General features: G+C 41.5%; 1 protein-coding gene across 3 annotated transcripts in view; it reads right to left on the bottom strand.

The window, feature by feature from the left end:
* EGFR (epidermal growth factor receptor) overlaps positions 1-21,691 on the bottom strand; it is a 253,092-nt gene that overhangs the window by 230,330 nt on the left and 1,071 nt on the right. The window lies entirely within an intron of this gene.

Raw genomic sequence — 21,691 nt, 5'->3', positions numbered from 1 at the left:
CATTAGATTCTTGTCCAGTTATTTTCATAGATTGCCACATTAAAGCCGATAACGCAACTTTATTTCCAAGCTGGCAAATGTAATTCAAACTGTGTTATATTTATTATCCACTCCACAAAGCAGAACTGAAACCCTGCCCTTCAGATTTCTTTCCTAAGATCTGTTATCTTAAACTAGTGACTGTTCAATTGTATTCCTTGGCCTCTTGAGACTTCTTCAGATGCTAATGAGAGGATCCTCAAGAAAATAAAAAACCAATAGTGGCAGATAAGCTTCTCTGAATTACAGCTTGTCCAAAATTAGCTGTGCTGGATGCATTTTACTACAGCGCACACTAGGACAACAGAGAGGCCGAACCAAGCAAGCTCCATCAGTTTCACAACAAACATGCAGGTGATCCCTGGAAAAATGAATGTGGGTAGAAAGGGTTTCAAATAGTTTAAATTATGTGTCCTGTTCATCATTTATTGCCACCATTTTAGATCTGTCAATCTAAATCTATTGCCACTGCTTCCCTAAGCTGTAGCTCCTATCCACTGTTGTCTAGCCAGAAAGAAACTAGATGGAGTTGGAGTCCTGTTACAAGAAAAACAACTACTGAAGGGCTACCTTTAGGCAATGATTCATCCACAGTTGTGAGTGAACAGAAATCTTTCCATTTGTTTTTCCTCTTCAAACTCTCTTTCTTTACTCCTAAATAAAGTATTTCAAGAAGAGGTCAACCTCAAGATCTGCATCCTTCATCTCAAGTGATGGGAAGGCTCTCTTCCACCTTCCCCAGAATCCACTCCCTGGTCCTGAAAATTGCTACAACTAAAGTAGCAACACAGACTCCAAAACGTCTGTGCTATCTTTTTGTTCCCAACATAGTTATTCTAATCAGACTAATCATAAAATTATTCTGTTCTTGCTCCATGGTTTCCGATTATAAGAACTGACTTCTATAAGTATGATTATCTAAAAAGAACTTTAAAAATAGCAAATATTATTAAACATCATCTTCATGTTCCAATACAGGAACAGGACACCAAGAAAAATGTCAGGATATAGAATTGTGGAACACACAATTGATGTAAAAAACAACAGTCAACAAAAAATTCCAGTGAAATTGCTTTTAAGTAGGAAAAAATGTATTATTATTATATAAAGAAGCTTGGTTTTTAATACAGCATTAAACTAGCTCTTTTTCTATGAAAGTCATCAAATCAAATGGCCTCCTTCAAATCTCTAACTTGAATGACTTAATATGTTTTTAATTCTTATGTGGAATTTGTCAACCTATGATTAATTTCATTCAAATGCTCTCTCTTTCTACTTGTGCTTGGAGAATGCTTACGTAGTCCAGTGACAAGATAATTACTATTATTGCATTCACGAAGTGATTGAGTAGGAGTACCCTATGGGCAAAACAAGCTGAGAAGGTGAACAAAGAAGTTGGCAAAAGTGGCTACAGAAAAGCTATATCAACTTCCTTGTACTCCACTGTAGAATAAAGGTGATTATGAAAATGCCCTTTACTGAACAACTGAGTTACCAGGATGCAGAGACTCCACCCTTTCACCAGCCCTAGACCACACACCCTTCCAAAAGCTTCCACCATATCAATGCAGTGAATCTTTCCTTCCATGAATGGAACAGAGCACATGTTCACAAAATGAGAGCTTAACTGTCACCACTGGGATATTGCAAATGGAGGGGGTTTCACCAGATGAATGGAGGAACAGCTTGGGATCCAAGCTATTCTATTTTGTAATTACATTTACATCCCCTTTCTTCAACCAAGGCAGCATACATAGTATCCCCATGCATTCTCCCATCCAAGCCCAGTTCAACAAAACTACTTAGCTTCAACAAAATTGTTCCATGTTCTGGAACAACAAAAGCCGTGCATACCACACACTACACAGCAACAAAAGAAGGGGTTGCTACTAAGGGCTGAACCTGGGAGATTTTGTTGTGTCCAGATCCCTGTCATTGGACATCCTGATGACAGCTGCTGCAGGGGGCTCTGAATTCGACTGGATCAGCAATAATGGAGGGAATCTAACTCTTTCCCCTGTGTCACTTAGCAAATCTAAATCACCCGTCCCCCAAGCTGCTAGTAGTCCTCCAATGGAAGGCATTCAGATGCTGATAATAAACAGCTAACAGTAGTTTTGGGTTGGGAGATTTAGAAAAGGGAAACTGCAGCAGTGGAAAGAGGTGAACTATCCCTCCCAATGCTGCTACTTCTGTCAAATTTGGAGCCCCCTACAGCTGCTGTTAGGTGAAAAATATAGTTATTAGAACCAATCACAGATCTCCCAGAGCTTAGGAGATTACTTTTAAAAAGTAATCAGTTACAGTTGCATGACCCAAAAAAGTAGTAATTACCGTTACAATTACAATTGCTCTGAAAGTAACTGATTACCTTTCTCAAAAGTAATCACTACAGTTACATTTCAGTTACTGTATTGGCCCTGTGTACATTTACTGTAGCTATTCCCGATTCTCTGAAGCATGTACCTATATGGTGCAAGCATTGACAAACATATATTTCTTTCATTCAAATTTAATATTTTTAGTTGAACATTTTAAAAATGTAATCTGTGAAGCAGTATGATGAACTCCATAAAAATACAGTCATACAGGTTTACTGGGAACATACATAGCCTAGAATAATGAAATAGAAAAGTGATTACTAAAACGTTAATAAAATACACATGTACTGTGCAGTGGAATGCACTTTGTAACAATAAGAATAAGAACAAGTTAGGGTTTGTTTCAAAAAGAGAGAAGTGGTCAAGCTTGTTTCTTCAGAAGATCACAAAATAGCTCACTCAATGATCCCAGTTTTGAAATAAACAGTTTTTAAACACAGATTACTTGCTAAAAATTTCTTAGCTGCAAGTTCATTTATTGCAAAAAGTCCCATTTCCACAAACCTGATTTTGGAAAAGGCCACTACTTTTATTTATTTTTTACAATTCATAGAATCATAGGGAGGAGCTCAAGTACTCAACTAGGCTCCAAACAGATAAACCCACGTAATAAAAGACTACCGCCAGTGATAATCTGAATTATAGTGTGCCACACACAGTGCGCTGGAGTGACGCAGGTGTGTCCCGTTCCAGAGGTGCTAGTAGGCAAGGAAAGAGTTCATAAGACAAATTCTGATGCCTCAAGCAAGCAAACAGTGTTGTAGTGAAAGGCCAAGAAAGAGGAGGATAAGGAAACTGGGAAACAAAAACCAAATCTTTGCTCCTCCTTTGTGAAACCCTGCATTTCAACTTGGAAACAGATGACAATAGGAATGAGAAACAGAAGAGGCCGGATTAAGGATAGAGTGTACAAATCATTCATGACAATATCAATTAGTATGAAGAACATATACTTCTCTGATGCATCATCAATTGCTTAGCAACTCCAGCTATTGATCTGGTAGATGTAGACAAAGGCTTTGTTTCCACATATGTTCATCACTTGACAAGTACAATATCAAGTGGTGATTTAGATCCATGATGGCCCATCCACACATGCAATACCATAGATAGATCATCATAGTCGTCGTCCAATTTCTTACCTATCCTTCACCATGAGGTCTTCGGACTTGTTACAGCCATTTAAAAATACAAATATCAGCTCATACCCCAACACTTCTAAAATTGATACATTTGGCTGGCAGTCATCCAACATACAGTTATCAACTGCAGAGAAATCACGTTTGCATGCATGTGTGAACCAGCCCACAATTTGGGAGAAAGTCAAGCCATGATATTGTTGTGCGCCACCTCCGAGTGGTGAGATTTCCAGGGGCTCCCGTGCTCGCCCTGGGTTTGGTTTCCTTGGGAAGAAGGTCAGTGGAGACTGTGGTGTCTTTATGAAATATGGTTTATTTATTTACACACATTCCAACCTGAGCTTAGGATGGAGGGGTTCAAGGCATCAGCAGTCCAATATCCAGCTTTTCCATCAGGGTTACAGGAGGCACCCTAAAGCCATGGTGCAGAGAGTCAGTCTCTCTGCCTGCCTCCAGTTCCCAGCCTCTCTCAGACACAACTCAAAACACAAGCCTCTCCTCAGCACCCCAGGAGAGGGGAGAGAGGCTCTCCTGATGAGTTTCAATGACAAAAGGATCTCCCTGGCCCATTCACCAGTTGATGGACACCTGATAGACCCATTAACACACCTGGCCACTCTATTAGATCTGACCAGCAGAGCGAGTTTCTCTGCCCCCAGGCACAAGTCTCCAAATCAGAGGCTGAAAGGGGACTCATAGGAATTATCCATCTCAACCCCCCAAACTCATAACACTACCCCGTTCCCTGACAAAGGTCTGTCCCAGATCTGCAAACAAACAACAGAATAAATGCTTTTCCTACAAAGAAATAACAGATTCAGGTTAGTAAAGCATTGAAATATACACCATTAAAAGCATAGTCATAGAAATACAGTCACATTTCCACACAAGTACAAAAACAGTCCATCCCTTTACAGCAAGTTCTCAATCAATTACTCTCTCTTTAGGCTTCCTCTTCTTTCTTGGAGCCCCCAGTCACAGTTCTGCATCCAAATCGCTTACCCAGTCCCCATACTAGGCAGTGGCCAAGACAGTAAGTTCCCAGACATGTTTAAACCAGATTACAGCCTCAGTACTGGAGCTCCTTTGTCCTGCCTTGTGTCACTACAGCACAGCAGCCCTCAACCACATACACATTTTTCCCTTGCTCCCCCAAACAGTTGTACACACACCCAAAATCTAACAGAAACAGAACAGTAAATCTGAAACATTAAAATCCTACTGTAAAATCCTATCAGCATAATTTCTAAAAAAATCATTAAACAGCTCATACCCCAAAAGCATGCCAAAAGTACAAATCAACAGCATTTCAAAAGGCAATACTAAAACCATCAGAAGAATTCAATACACAGCGCCAAAAGCACAACCCCCACCCCGAAACCATGCAGTTGCCCACATGGCCCTTTGTCTTGGGGCTTCATGGAGTTCACAGTCCAAGCTGATCCCTGCTGCTGCCTGCAGGGTCTTGGGACTCATCTCCAGGAACAGATTTGTTTCCTCATCAGCACACGACAGACTGTAGCCATTTTCCTCCCACTCTCTGCTCTGGGAAAAGTCTTTAAGCCAGCCCACTTCATCTCCTGCCTCCAAATCAAAGTCCTGCCACAAGTCCTTATCTGGGGGCATCTTCTTTAGGACTAGCTGGCCTAGCCCACCCAGACTGGCAGAAAGACATTTTCTCTGTTCTCTCTCACCATCTCCAGTGTGAAACATGTGCCCAAACAGTGTCTCTTGCCCTCCAAACTCACAGGGCGTTGGGTGCCTCTCACTGCTGGAATTTGCCAAGGGACTGCACCCATCATAGGAGCTGCATCCCACCCTATAAGACCATTATGGGGCACCCAAGGGGCAAAGTCACTTGGGAATTTTATCTCACCCATCTCTCCTGGTGCTGGGAGTTCCTCTTGGACTTGCACTCCCACCTCAGGCTTCTCTTCTTGCACTTTTTATTGCACAGCCATTTGTCCAGGCACTGAAAGCTCCTCTCACACACACGCCTCCAACTTTTCCTCCTGCACTTTCTCTTCCACAGCTGGCACACACGGGGTGAAGAAATCTATCAACAGCTGCTCTCCTCTAGCCTGTAGTTCACCTTTCTCCAAGGTTCTTTCTTCCTCCTGCACTACTTCTTCACAGCAGGCACACATGGAGCAGAGAAATCTATTAGCAGAATCTCTTCTTCAGCCTCTACCCCATTTTCTTCCGAGGCCTCTTCCTCTTCACTTTCTAGCCTGTCCTCCTTCAACTCCTGGGGCTCTACTTCCAGCTTTCTGGTGTCTTCCCCCCTGGCAGGCTCCTGGACAACCAAAACTTCTTCGCTACTGACAGCAAGTCCTTACAATCCAACCCCTCCAGCTGCCCATCTACTTTCTGGATCTCTTTAGATCTGGGTGCTCTGCAGCTGAACTCCTGGGTCACTCTTGACCCCTTGTAGCGGCTGAACAGGTAGGGCTGCCACCTCCTCACATAGGGTCTCCCTTTCCTCTCCCAAGAAGCTTCCAATCATCTCCCCCATTTGTTGCCAGTGCTCCCATTCCTCTTGGTGCTCTCGTTGCCTCTGCTGCTGGTCCTCCTGGTGCCTTTGCTGCTGACTATTCTCAATCTGTTCTGCTTGCTGCTGGAGCATCAATTTCATCTGTTCCAGGAGGGTTGCTGTTCTCCCCTCCATCTTGACTCAGGCACACCTTGCTCCCAATGCTTCCTGACACCAGTGTTGTGCGCCACCCCAATCTCCGAGCGGTGAGATTTCCAGGGGTCCCTGTGCTTGCCCTGGGTTTGGTTTTCTTGGAAGAATGTCAGCGGAGACTGTGGTGTCTTTATGAAAAATGGTTTATTTATTTACACATATTCCAACCTGAGCTTAGGATGGAGGGGTTCAAGGCAACAGCTGTCCAATATCCAGCTTTTCCATCAGGGTTACAGGAGGCACCCTAAAGCCATGGTGCAGAGAGTCAGTCTCTCTGCCTGCCTCCAGTTCCCAGCCTCTCTCAGACACAACTCAAAACACAAGCCTCTCCTAGGCCCCAGGAGGGGGGGAGGCTCTCCTGATGAGTTTCAATGACAAAAGGATCTCCCTGGCCCGTTCACCAGTTGATGGACCACCTGATAGACCCATTAACACACCTGACCACTCTATTAGATTAACAAAAGAAACTCATCTGACCAGCAGAGCGAGTTTCTCACCCTCCAGGTGCAAGTCTCCAAATCAGAGGCTGGAAGGGGACTCAGGAATTATCCATCTCAACCCCCCAAATGCACAATATACACATTTCATAGCCATTCAAAATATATGCAACTAGCTGCTGGATGAGGGATTCAGATTCTAGAGTTCCACTTCACTGCAATAAAGATTTCCTAATAAGTTTAAATTCTGGGAATTCAATTTAAACTGCAACCAGTGTCTTAGTAATCATCAAAATGGCACACAATATTCTACTTAAAAAGACACAAACTCACACAGGTCACAAAACACAAAATGATGTACAGTTTGTCATGTTAAATTTATAGATGTTATGTTCTTTATAACTAGTCAGTCTTCCGTTTAAATGGAGCTGGAATATGCCTCAGCTTGACTCCAAGAAAGTAGTTACTAATTTAAGCAATCCCTTAAGCAATGTTGAAATATCTGACCAAACTGCTAGAACAAGTCATTTACCATAATTCTGCCTCCACCCTTTTATTTTATACAGTCTTTACATTTGCATTTTCTTTGAGGGGAGGGAGGTGAATACTTATTTAACACTTATAATACATGTCTTGGATCATGATATATGAAGGCCACAATTCAACACAGAATTAGAAGCCCTTAAAATCAGCTATGGGCTCATGCATGTTTACAACTGTTCCAAATGGAGGAGATGGGAATGAGGGAGCATAGAATACTAGGCACAACTCATTTTCATGACGGCAGCCCATACAATTGAATTGAGCCATTATGTGTCACCACAGACTCAAGAGATAAGAATGAAAGACAATGTTGCTCAAGATGCTATGAAGGTTAATGATTCGTTAACACACTACCTGCCATCCAAATGTATTGCTACCTCATCCTTTTAATATCTGTTCTCTGGGATGAGCAAAATACACAAAGAATATTATTGGAAAATCCCGTGCCTGTGGATTTACATCCAAAATAGTAAAACATGACAGTGGCCTCTCCACTCACTCACTCTCCCCCCCTTCTCAAGTACTGCTGCCATCTAAATGTGGGGCACTATACTTTGGCCAAAATTACATATGTATTTTCAAGCACACTAATTATTAGTTGGAGATCATCTCCTACTTCAGTTAATGCACAATTCCTCCATTGTGCTTTTCCCACTTTAAACGTCATCATACTCCCCACTAGCCCAACCTGGATGTTGGCCTATATTGCCCTGCAACTGACCTAAGATAGTTTTTAAAATGTCTTTTTAAAAACTAGGTAAAAGAAGTGTAATAAATGCAATCTTATTTATTTAAAATAATTTCTTAACTGACCATCAAAAAAAATTGTAACACAGGGTAAAAAGTGTGAATAAAATTAGTTCAAACATACAAGTATAATTTAAAACAAAAACAGTAAGATGCATCATTAAATAAACACACACACAACCTCTCAAAACAGTAGATCAATATTACCACTCAGGTATTCTCTTAAAGGAGAGTGATTTATACATTCTGAAATAAGTTTTGAAAATAATCTAAATTCTAAACATGCCTGAACAAATAAGATCTTCACCTGATACTGAAAAACATTAATGTCTTAAGGCTATGTTAGGGAGTTTCTCCTATATAACCATGGTCACAGCATTTAAAATGCAAGCCATTTCATCACTGAGCAAATATGACAATTCCCCCTGCATTCTTTGGGCAAATGGCCCTAAGAATGATTAATCCACCTCTGGCTATAAAATAGGATTGGATTACTGAGATCAGAGGAAGCAAAACTTTTGTAAGGCTGTGTGCTCTTAATCGCTTCCTCCACTAGCATCCATATAGTGACTGAACAATTATAAAGAACTGAACTATTGGGGGGGGGGGAGAAAACTGCTCTTGGTTCTCTGCTTTTCCAAGGCACTGAACTGCCTATTACAGTTCTTATGGCTGCCAGTTGCATTCACAGATCCAGCCTCAACAATTTGCAAGGATTTTGGAACAAATGACCATTGCGCTCCCTGGCAAACCTCAGGGTGGGGAAAAGAAATGCATCCACATCTTGGGCCAGGAAGGTATACCAAGTGAAGGAGATCGACCTAAACTAGCATACAGGTCTAGTTTTTTCTCCTGGCTATCACCATGCCTAGAGTCAAGTTCTGCATAAAGGTGTGCCCAAACATCAAAGCAACTGATGTGATCCACCATAAGAAGCCATCAAGATATTACTGGAAAATGTACATGTAATGTTTTAGGTGGTTTTTCTTCTTAAAAACATGCATACATTCAAGCCAGAGAACAAATGAAAATTTACGAGCAGATTAATTTGAATAGGCTACTGTACTATTGACTAAACTGGTACAGATTTCAGGAAATTTAAATATGAAAATGAAGGATCCAGCCTTCAGGGACAGCTAATCTGTAACACAATACTCCTCACTCTTCCTTAATAGAAAGCGTTCTCACACACTGCAAAGTCTCCAAGGCAGAGATCCTGTTTTCTGCATTATTCTGAATTATTCAGGTTTATCTTATCTTCTGCTATTTCTCACTAAAGTCCTTCATACAGCGCTCAACTGGACATATAAATAAGTGGCACACCAAGTAATCAGAACAAACTTCTCAGCTTAGCAAATGAAACAAAGCCGGTTCTGCCGTGCTGCTTACCTGTAGTGATATCAGTTTAAGAGGTTATCTTGCTACCAAATATAAAGCTTTAAAAAATAAAATATAAAATAAAAGGCAGAGGCAGGAGTTCCTGGAGAATACAGACTATCTGGATCCATTTCAGATCTGAATCAGCCTTGGTCAGCCTGATAGATGACCTGTGTCGAAAGTAGGACGGGGGAATGGGTCTCTTCTCCTGCTTCTTAATCTGTCTGTGACTTTTGATACCACTGAGCACAGTATCCTTCAGGACCAGCTCTGTGAGATGAGTTCTGGGGCACTGCTTTGCAGTAGTTCCATTCCTATCTGAGGGGCCATGTCCAGAGAATACCACCGGGAGATTGTGTCTCAGCCCCACAGTCCTTGTGCTGTAGTGTGTGCCACAAGGCACGATCCTGTCACAAATGCTATTTAACATCTATATGGAGCCAGAGGGAATGGTCATTAGTTTTGGGGCAAAGCATCATCAATACATGCATGATACACACCTCTATTTCTCCATAACATTTTAGTCAGGAGAGGCTGAATGTGGCCTGGATGCAGCTGTGGAATGGATGGAGGTTAATAAACTGAGCTTGAATTCTGGGGAAATGGAAGCACTGTGGGTGTATGGTTCCAGTGTCTGGCAGATTGGCCATTTGCCTGTCCTGGATGGGGTTACTCTCCCATTGAAAGAACAGATGCATAGTGGGGGGGGGTCTTGGCTAACTTGAGGCTCAGGTAGCCTCAGTGGTTAGGAGTGCCTTTTACCAGTTACAGCTGGTACACCAGCTATGGCCATTTTTGGACAAGGACAGCCTGGCTGTGGTGATTCATGCACCTTGATTATTGCAATGCACTCTATGTAGGGCCAACCTTGGACCTGGTCTGGAAGCTCCAGATGATGCAACATGCTGCAGATAGGCTATTGATGGGGACAGACTACTGCCAGCAGATAACTTCAGTGTTTATAATATTTATATTTGTACTTGCTGCCAGTTCAATTTACAAGGCCCTAAACAACTTGGGTCCAGGATATCTTAAGGATGGCTTGATTCCTTCTGTACCAGCCTGATCACAGATCTTTGGGGGAGTATCTGTTTGTGGTCCCCATGGCTCAGAAGCACAGCTTGTAACAACTAGACACTGTGCACTCAGTGTAGTGGGCCAAGCCTGTGGAATTCCCTCCCAACTGAGATTAGACAAGCACCTTCTGTACTGAACTTCGGGCACAACTAAGAGTTTCTTGTTCCAGCAGGCAATTTAAGGTGATCAATTTTATGATCATTTTATTGTTGGATTGTTTTATTTTCTATATTGTTTGTACACCGCTTAGACATGTTAATGATTAAGCAGCATGTAAATGTCTTAAATAAAATAAATAAATAAATAAATACCGATGGCTGGGAACTGCGGGAGGGGAGAGAGTTCTTGTGCACAGGTCCTGCTTGTGGGCTTCCCATAAGCACCTGGTTGGTCACTGTGAGAAAAGGATGATGGACTTGGATAGGTACTGGCCTGATTCCAGCTGGCTCTTCTTATGTGCTCTTTTTTTAAAGAACGTAATTCCACTGATGTAGCTGGTGGCTAAAGTGCTCTAGATGGGACATCAGCAATTTGTCTCTGGTGTCACATCCACACAATATATTTCGGCACAATCTTGTGTTGTGCAACAGTTTTGTGAGGCACTGGGAAAAGCACCATGCAACAGTGCCTGCTGCTAACATATCAGTGTCAGTTCAGGCTGCCAGATGCCATATTCTGGGATGGACTTGCAACATTAGCACCACGTCACAGGATATTATAATCAAGCAGGAATCCTTGGCCTCATCTTAGCTTGTCAGCTTGCACAGTGGCTCATATGATTAGGCTACAAGTACACAATGCTTACATTCTGATGATATTGTCAGAAACTTACGGCTGCTTCCCAAGTTCTAGGCAAAATGTGTTCTCATTTGTCTACTGTAAATCTCTACAGATATGTCAACATGTAACAGAGAGATGCATGTCCTAAACGCAAACATAGGAAGCATGCACTTCAGAACTCTAACTAAAGCTCTAGGTTTGTGTTTACTGTTTATTTCAGATACATGACCCTTCCTTCCATGCATTATAGTACTCTTTGCAAATATACATGGTAAACAAAGGGGTGCTCATTTTAATTAAAACACATGATGGGGTTCTCAGATAATGGGAACAGTAATTACGACTGACAAGATCAGTCCTGTTGGAGTGCTCCTCAGTTGCCTTCTCCTTCTCATGCCTGAGAACTAAGTCTTAAAGTTTTGACACTATGCCACTATGTTATATTTCTTAAAAAGCATTCAGAGCTATGTATAAAATAACAAGTGGGCAAGCCACTAGCACATGAGAGATGCTTCATCATAAAAAGAGACAACAGAAGTGCTCCAAGGCAATTAGCATGTGGTCTCAGTGCAGATTAGCAATCGAAAGCTGTTCTTCATCAGTGCACAGAACTCCATCTAGAATGTGATCAAGCACAGTTGCTAGGAAATCACACTGTAAAGCCTAAGAAGTTGCTTGTGGGCAAGAATTAATGTAAAGGGAGATACACATATTAATGCTATATCAATACGCAAAGACATTAAAAGATTATACCTCAAGAGTCCTAACTGGCTATTGGACTGCCTTCAAGTCGATACCGACTTACGGCAACCCTATGAATAGGGTTTACATGGTAAGCAGCATTCAGAGGTGGTTTACCACTGCCTTCCTCTGCGGCTGAGAGGCAGTGACTGGCCCAAGGTCACCCAGTGAGCTTCATGGCTGTGTGAGGATTCGAACCCTGGTCTCCCAGGTCATAGTCCAACACTCTAACCACTATGCCACACTGGTTCTCAACTGGCTATTAGACAGGTAGATTTAAGAACATATTTCAGAAAATCTTTAACTGCTGTTGCATCTGTTAGCAAATAAGAAATTATACAGAGCAGGAATCCTAAGGAAAACAGAAATGCCTGATTTGAGCTGCACAATATTTTTACATATTCCCAACATACAGCAATAGTTTTCATAAATTTGATATCAGAAGTGAAAATTGATGGCACATATTTGATATGTTAAAAGCATATGGACAATCTAGAATCGATAGTTCAAAATCAACAGACAGCGAGGAGCAGTATTTCATTAAACATGTTTTGATGATCCTGTTCAGCGAGTCAGGTAATGGTTTCAGGGCGATACCTTTTCTATGGATGCTGGACACATTCACACAATCAAATCCTGGCTTAATAAACCAGAATATGCACAAGCTTTCTACACTCAACACATGCCCCTTTGCTACCACTTTGCACCTCCCTTTGTGAAAGCAAGAAAACAAAAACTGGAAAGCAAAAGATAACCATACTGGGAACCATGATTAATGGCTTTCAGATTGCTTCTGAATCCTGGCTTGATTGGAAGCCATTAACCATAGTTCCTGGTTCTCATGAAATGGGAAATTATGGTTAATTGCAGTTTCCCTGTTTGTGTTTCCCTGTTCACGCAATGGTCATATCAAGTACATGAAGGTGCTGCATTTTTTTATTTGACAATGCAAACTTAGCAATTGTCTTTATTCCTCTATTTATATACAGGAAACCATAGCATGATGCCTGCTGCTTTGAAAGAAGCAGTGGTGCAATCCCTTCTGAGGTTTGGGTAACTACCTCGCAGGTTTGGGTAGCCACCACTCTGGTCTCCTTTGGAAGGGTGGAATATAAATTTAATAAAAAGTTAATAAATAATAAATATCCCTTTCTTGGGCAAGGTGATTGAGTGGCGGCAGGTCAGCTGCAGACATTCCTGGATGATATGATAACCCATTTTGATCCAGCTTCACGTCTAGTTATATACTGAAACAGCCTTGTTTATCCTGGCTGATGAGCTTTATTGGGGGAGAGAGAAGAAGTGTGACCCCATGGATTTTCCTTGAACTATCACAGTCGCCTTCTGGAGCAGCTCTGTGGACTGGGAGATGGAGATACTATGCTATGGTGATTCCACTCTTACTCGCAGGATCAGCACCAAAGAGGCGCACTAGGGGGGGGGCCACTTCTGCTCAGTCTTGCACTCTTAAGTCCAACAAGATTCCATTTTGTCTCTCATGTTAGACTGCATGAGGTGTCATCTAGGAATTCGGAGCACAGTGTCATCAATATGCTAACACTCAACTGTTCTATCCGAATCAGGAGATACTGCGCTTATATTGGGCCAGTGCCTGGAGGCAGTGATTGGCTGGATAAGGACCAATAAAAACAAAGCTGAATCCTGATAAGATGGAGACACTGTGGGTGGGTTGCATCAGGAATTAGGTAGATGGCCTGTCCTGAATGGGGTAGCTTTCCTCCTGAAGATCAGGTATATAGCTGGAGGGTACTCCTTGACTCCAGTTTGTAACACAGGGCCATGGTGGTGAGGAGTGCCTATATGCCCTCTGGCTGGCTCACTACAGGATGGGATAGTTTTCCATGTTCTGATAACAGCCAATTTGAACTAGAGGTGGCACTTCCTTTGAAGATAGTTTGGAAGCTGCTGCAACTAGTGCAGAGCTGTGAGCAGGTTTCTCCTATTCTTAAAGAACTGCCCTGGTTGCTGCTGAGCTACTATACCCAATTTGATGTGTTGTTACTAGTGTACAAAGCCCTGGTTGCCTTGGGAACCAGGTACCTAAATGAGTACCTTTACCAATTCCTATCAGTTCAACCTGTAAGGCTGGTGGGAGGGTTTCTGCTCACAGTTCTTCCAATGGGTACAGCCTGCAATGTGGCAACATATGGCAGAAATTTCTTAGTAGTGGCACCCTGATTGTGGAGCTCCCTCCCAATGGAGATCCAGTTGTCCCCTGGAAATAACTAGATCTGTTTTTGTTTAGGCAACAGCTAAACAGCTATCTTCAGAGAGCCAGTATGGTATAGTATTAGAGTGTTGGACTGGGACCTGGGAGACCAGGTTCAGATCCCTGCTCGGCCATGAAGCTCACTGGGTGACCTTGGACCAGTCACTGTCTCTCAGCCTAACTTACCTCACAGGGCTGTTGTGAGGATAAAATCAGGAGGGGGAGAACCATGTTTGTATGACTCCTTGAGCTCCTCAGAGGAAAGATGGGATATAAATGTAATAAATAAATAAATAAAATATCTGTTTCTCAGGGCCCTTGGCACATAACTGACGGGAAGTTTCCAACAGTTCACTGTCTTCTATATTACATATCACTGTTTTGCATTTTTTATTATTAATTGTTGTGCCGATTTTATCTATATGATTGCTGTTGGCTGGAGGAAGGAAAGGATATTACAACAATTGAATTGTGATGGAGAGGCTGGGTAGCTGGCCAATTCATGAAATTTAGCAATACAAAATTGTTTATACACACACACACACAAGATTGTTAAGTCCAATACCATATATTATGCATTCACACACTGCAACCACAGAGGTGGTAAAAGGGAATTTATCTCAAGTCTGCAAACTGATAGCACTTGAACTTGTTCCAGGGGTACCATTTCCAAAGGAAGAGAACAAAGAGGTAGTTGAGAAAGAGAAATTCTCAGCAAGGTTTAAAAGCCTGCTTTTGGAGACCTTTATTCAAGATTAAACTGCAGAAAAAATGTTTTTCCATATTTTTAAGAAAATAAATTTTTGTTTTTGCCATACATACATAATACATAGGCCTACTTAATTGTTTATAATACTTAATGTACATAACCAATGTGCTGTCCAGAAAGATAGAGGAATAAATCACTTATGGGTTGAAACACAGGGAAGGAGCAATCCTCGGTTCCTAAATTATGCCCCAAGCTGTCTCTTCAATGGACAGCGGCGGCAAATCCAAGAGAACTACATTGTTGAGTTAATCTGCATTTATACTAAGCTGCTTAAATTAGTGGAGCTCTTTGAGATTTAACTTAAGCAGAACAAGAATCCTACCTTGAATGGTTGAATTTCTAAGGAACTTGAGAAACTAGGTATTTATTTATTTATTTAATTATTTATTTTATGATTAGATGTATATCCCACCCTTCCTCCCAGTAGGAGCCCAGGGCAGCAAACACAAGCATTAAACACACTTTAAATCATCATAAAAACAGACTTTAAAAAATATATTAAAACAAAGGATCTTTAAAAACATTTTTGAAAAAAGGTTTAAAAACATATTTAAAAAAAAGAAAAGGTTTAAAAACATATTAAAAAGCAATTGCAATACAGACGCAGACTGGGATAAAGTCTCTACTTAAAAGGCTTGTTGAAAGAGGAAGGTCTTCAGTAGGCGCCGAAAAGATAACAGAGATGGAGCCTGTCTAATATTTAAGGGGAGGGAATTCCAAAAGGTAGGACCGGAACCGCCGTCTGGGCCAAGGAGGTGATAAATGCCTCTTTGAGAGAGGGAGTGGTCCCTGACTGCCTAAAAGAGGCAGTAGTGAGACCACTCCTGAAGAAAGCCTCCTTGGATCCAGATAACCTGAACAACTATAGACCTGTGGCGAATGTTCCGTTCCTGGGCAAGGTGCTGGAGCGGGTGGTTGCCGGCCAGCTCCAGGGGCTCTTGGATGACACTGATTATCTTGATCCATTTCAATCCGGTTTTAGGCCCGGTTTTGGTACTGAAACAGCCTTGGTCGCCCTGTATGATGACCTTTGTCGGGAGAGAGCTATCGCTAGTCGGGCGGTATATAAATTTAATAAATAAATAAATAAATAAATAAATAGAGGGACAGGGGGAGTGTGACCCTGTTGATTCTCCTTGATCTCTCAGCTGCTTTTGATACCATCGACCATGGTATCCTTCTGGGAAGACTCATGGAGTTGGGAGTTGGGGGTACTGCCTGGCAGTGGCTCCGCTCCTACTTGGTAGGTCGTCACCAGAGGGTAGTGCTTGGGGAACATTACTCGACACCCTGGACTCTCCATTGTGGAGTCCCACAGGGATCGGTACTGTCCCCCATGCTCTTTAACATCTACATGAAGCCGCTGGGTGCGGTCATCAGGAGTTTTGGGGTGCGTTGTCATCAGTATGCTGATGACACACAACTCTATTTCTCCTTTTCATCCTCCTCAGGTGAGGCTGTTAACATACTAAACCGTTGCCTGGCCGCGATAATGAACTGGATGAGAGCGAACAAACTGAAGCTCAATCCAGACAAGACTGAGATGATGTTGGTGAATGCTTCCCCTGCCCAGATGGTGGATGTTCATCCTGTTCTCAATGGGGTTACACTCCCCTTGAAGGAACAGGTTCATAGCCTGGGAGTTCTTTTCGATCCTTCCTTGTCACTGGAGGCCCAGGTGGCCTCGGTGGCACGGAATGCTTTCTACCATCTCCGATTGGTAGCCCAGCTACGTCCCTATCTGGACGGTGATGACCTCACCTCTGTTGTTCATGCTCTGGTAACTTCTAGATTGGACTACTGCAATGCGCTCTACGTTGGGCTGCCCTTGAAGATAATTCGGAAACTACAGCTAGTCCAGAATGCAGCGGCCAGACTGTTGACGCGGACCAGAAGGTCCGCTCATATAACACCTGTTCTGGCTCGTCTGCACTGGCTCCCTATTTGTTTCTGGGCTAGATTCAAAGTGCTGGTTTTGACCTATAAAGCCTTACACGGCATGGGACCGCAATACCTGGTGGAACGCCTCTCCCAATATGAACCTACCCGTACACTGCGCTCAACATCTAAGGCCCTCCTCCGAGTGCCATCTCATCGAGAAGCTCGGAGGGTGGTGACTAGATCTAGGGCCTTTTCGGTGGTGGCCCCTGAATTGTGGAACAGTTTCCCCGATGAGGTGCGCCTGGCGCCGACGCTGCTATGCTTTCAGCGTCAGGTGAAAACCTTTTTATTCTCCCAGGCATTTTAAAGTGTATTTTAATCTGTTTTTAAAGTGTATTTTAACTGTACTTTTTATTGTTGTATTATGATGCTGTTTGCTTTTTGTTGTTATTTGTTTGTTTTTGGTTTTTGACTTTATTATATTTATTGTAGTTATATATTGTGCTGTTTTTATCCCTTATGTACACTGCCCAGAGAGCCGTCAGGCTTAGGGCGGTATATAAATGAAATTAAATAAATAAATAAATAAATAGGTGCCACTACACTAAAACTTATTGAAAACGTATTGAAAACTTAATTACATTTTACACTTATTGAACTGCCATCCCCCCAATCATATTTCAAATTTAATGATCTCAAGTATTAGACAAATAGAAGTTTTAAAAATAATTCTATATAATTTTTTCCAGATATTATTAGACTGTTACCTATTTTCAACAAGTATTATATAGGCTCTAAATATATATTTTGAGATATCAGATCAGGTACAAATACTTTAGTCCAGAGGTCCCCAGACTGTGATCTGTGAGCTTCATTCAGGTGGTCCGCGATGTCCACATTAAATATTCATATTGATTTTTAATTGCATTTTTATTGCTTCTTTTATTTGTTATATTGTATTGCAATTTGAATTGTATGGAATGCAAATTGCAGCACAATAATACAATATAAGAGATAAAAACTATAAAAATACAATTAAAAATCATACACAGCACACTGCAATTGCTACAACAGGTAGAAAAATAATTAAGTGGTCCACCAAGACGATTAGCAATTTTCAAGTAGTCCGTGGCGGGGGAAGTGTTTGGGAACCACTGCTTTACGCCCAAAGCTACACATTAAAGGAAGATATATTGGCATTGCCAACCCGTGTCTATTCTGCATCTTCCATCTAATGTGAAACTGAAAAAATATGTGATCTGATATCATCACACTTTACCGTTTCTCTTTTTCCACAGCTTCATTGGCTGCTGCTTGGGAGGAAGGGATGGAAATTCTAACATAATGACACTACACAGTTGTTGTTGTTTTCCAAACTATATATTACTGGGGAGATTGGGTTGCCAGCATCCATTAATCTCTTTCTAATGTGTGGAAAACAGAAGCTGTACGTTGACTTCTGACTTTTACGACTGTTCTTTAAAATATTGATACTGGGATCAGTGGCTTCAACAAGAACAAAACAGACATCTGAACGACAGAATAGATTACAGAAACCAGTGTAGCATGCATTCCTGTTATATAAGACATTGTTAGCTAATGTGCATTTTTCCAACAAATAAGAAAATAATTCCCTTGCTGGATCATCACCTGGTACAGCATTCTGTTTCCAGCAGTAACTGCCTTCAAGTCGATCCCGACTTCTGGCGACCCTATGAAGAGGGTTTTCACGGTAAACGGTATTCAGAGGTAGTTTACCATTGCCTTCCTCTGAGGCTGAGAGGCAGTGACTGGCCCAAGGTCACCTAATGAGCTTCATGCCTATGTGGGGATTCGAACCCTGGTCTCCCAGGTCCTAGCCCAACACTCTAACTACACCACACTGTCTCATAAGGAAGGCATAAATGATTGCCAGATTTTGGGGGTAAGAAGAGATGGCTATCCGAGATATACTGCCTTTGAACGTGGAGGTTCCCTTCATCGCTAATAACTACCCATAGATGTATCATCTAACAATTTCAGCTGTGGCCCCATGTTTGCGGAATTCTGTTCTGACTTAATTATGCATGGCTTCATCAATTGAAGCCTTCAAATGGGCTTTAAAGATAGCAGTGGTTAATTATCTATGCTGATTGTGTTGAGTACAACCAATTTTTCCTTTAATCTGACCTAAATCTTCTACCAATCAATTTCAGCGGTGGACTCAGAGTTCTAGTATTTTGAAAGAGAGTGAGAAAAAAATCTGTTTTCTCCACACCATTGATATTCTTTTTAAACTCTATTATGTCTGCCCTTCCAAGCACTAACAGCTTTTTCCTCATAGAATAGATTTATTTATTATTTATTTATTTATTTTATTACATTTTTAGAGCGCCCTATAGCAATAAGCTCCCAGGGCGGTGTACAGCATAATAAAACAGGTTAAAATACAAGTGGATGTAAATACAATACACAATAAAACATAATTAAAAATTTCCAATTTTAAATTCAAATTTTAAAATTTTTAAAATGCCTGGGTGAATAGAATAGACACTTTAAAACCTATAACAAATTAATATCAAATTGTGCCCCATTTTAAGATATGCCCATTGCAAGCAGGCACAGTGCTTAGTAGGATGTACTTGGAAGAATGATAGCGATTTAACATTGTTAACCTGGTTTATCGCTTAATCCCGTATCACTAGCCCAGAACTGAACAGGTAACTGCAGTTGTTCCCATTCATCCCTTATCAAACTCCTCTGTTGACATTTAGACTGTAAGTTCCTTGGGGCAAGACTTGTCTTTTCCCCTTGTTACCTTGCAAAGCGCCATGTGCAATACTTCTAGCAATGGGTTTATGAGTCTTCAGACAAGCTATGCCGTACACAAATGTCTATGGAAGAAGGATGAAGTCAAGACAGCTATATCTGCTCTTGTCCTTGAGAGTACACAACACGGGGGGGTGAAGCAAACACAATTCACATTCCCACTGAAAACTGCAGCTGTTTTAAATGTTTGGCCACATTCAGTTATATTACTGACACAAGAAAGGAATTCCTGTCACCAGTAACACTTAACAGTATTATATCAAATATGTATAATGTGAAATGCTTTGTTTCCAATGTTTCTTTTTACACTTTTCCTTCAAGGACCCAACTCAAACTAGCCACATTTCAAAATGGTTTTACCAGAACTACATAAACGTAGATGGGAGTCTACCCAAAAGAAAAACCCAACCCTGCCCCAATTACATCACCAACAGGTATGAGCTTGCTGTTGAGAGAGAGAGAGAGAGAGAGAGAGAGAGAGAGAGAGACTTCTTGATTTCTTGTGCAATTAGCTCCTCAGAGGCGTTTCTCCTTTTCAAATATCGTTTTATTGTCCAGAGTCACGAAATGTTTAAATTACTTTTGCTCAACTCACGTATCAGACTCTCTAAACTGCTTGTTGTCCCCTTGGGAAAAGGCAGTGAGAGGGGAAAGAAAAAGGAAAATCTTCATTTTCCCCCTTTTGACAGATTTCCAAAACAAAGATGATTTGCCTGGAAATTACGCTGGCTGCTTACTCTCAAAACTACGCAAAAGTGAAAGAAAGGAAAAAAAGACAGGCAAAACCATGTACAGACCTAAATAAGAACCACCAAACTCCCTCCCACTATCCCCAATGTAGCTTTCAAACTGGAGTCTCAGCAACAACAAAAGAATAAAACTTTCTTCACAGTTCTTCAACTTAATCCAGGCGAGGCGAGACTGGATGAAACTCCAAGTTGAGGGTGACATGGCATTCAATCATAAAGGCTGAGAAATTACTGAGATTGGAAACAACCTTACAAGGATAATGTTTAACTTAAGAAAGGCAGCTCGCAAGGCAATGGTCTCGCTGTGCGTAAGTTAGAAAAGAAAAACACCACCTAATAGTTAAGAGGTCTTTTTTGAAAAACATCAAGCAAACAATGCACTTGTAAACTTCAAGTCTGTACAGAATGCTGGTTACTAGGCTTGTGCATTCCTATGAATCACTGGTGGTTTTCCCCAAGTTACAGGAAGAGGATAATAAACTTTGGGCAGGAACTTCTTCACAGGGTATTTGTGGTCTTGTGAAACTGACATTTACAGAGGCCTTACATGAACAATAGACTTCTCTCCACTATCAAGTTGCTAGTCCTAGTTAAGTATCTTGCGGTAAAAACAGAGAATCTCGTGGTAATTTAAAGGAAAATTATTGTGGCATAACCTTTCAGTGGTTAGAGCCCACTACATCACATGAACAAAATTAAGAATGGCAAGGAAAGATTCTGGAACAAGTGCTGTATTGGGATAGACCACGAGATATCAAACAAAGTCTGCTCCCCTTCTTACCTCCTCTTCTGAGATTATGACTGACCAAGGAGGTCACTGAGGGTAGTGTAAGTGAGTGTCCTAACTTGCTACTGTTGCTTCTGCCCTCCTGTCCCATAATTAGAGGAAAGGTAGCTCATGTTCAGTAAGTCTGAAATCACTATATTAACTAGGAAATATGAAAGAAGTTGTGGCACTTATACTGCCTCCTTTTTTTTGGTTAACATTACACTACTTTTTTCACTCTCCAAGACCAAATAACCAATAGCCATCACGATCTCCACTCAAGGATTACTTTGAGCAAATAGTATCATCAGTAAAACAGCATCTGTTCTTGCAAGGCTTCAGATGCCTTCAGTTTGAGTGCAAAAGCACCACCACATACAGAAGTTCTACAGTAGGGAGGCTCAAGGGAAGCTACCGTCCTGACCCAGAACCCGATTCCCCTTTCCGCCCCCAAAACTTTGGCATATGTAAAAACAGTGGCGTTATAAAACCACTGCTCAGTAGTGTGAGAACACTAATTAATACTGGGTACCCCTGAGCC

The sequence above is a fragment of the Rhineura floridana genome, chromosome 10 (genome assembly GCF_030035675.1).
Source record: "Rhineura floridana isolate rRhiFlo1 chromosome 10, rRhiFlo1.hap2, whole genome shotgun sequence".
NCBI lineage: Eukaryota > Metazoa > Chordata > Lepidosauria > Squamata > Rhineuridae > Rhineura > Rhineura floridana.
Note: the sequence above shows the minus strand (reverse complement) of the source record. Positions and strands in the feature narration are given on the sequence as shown.